Genomic DNA, 298 nt, shown 5'->3' on the forward strand with positions numbered 1-298 from the left:
TGAACATACTTAAATTGAATTTTAGCCATCCTGTGTACATGCTCAGCTCTTGAAAGGAAGAAATTTTTTCCCCCACATGGAGGATATAGGCAGAGACATGGGATGAAAAAGAATCTATTGCATCAAATGGCTGGTGTGCTGATTGAATTTAAAACTGGACTTATTCTCCGATTTTTGCTTCAGAGATGTGTGAAGGGGGAGGCAGGTGTCTTGTAAATAAAAAATGTGACTCAGCTGTAAAACATGGAATGGGGGGAATAAAGAGCTTCATTGTTCATTTTTAAAAAGGAAGAAGAAT

The sequence above is a fragment of the Propithecus coquereli genome, unplaced genomic scaffold (genome assembly GCF_000956105.1).
Source record: "Propithecus coquereli isolate 6110/MARCELLA unplaced genomic scaffold, Pcoq_1.0 Scaffold219, whole genome shotgun sequence".
Taxonomy (NCBI): domain Eukaryota; kingdom Metazoa; phylum Chordata; class Mammalia; order Primates; family Indriidae; genus Propithecus; species Propithecus coquereli.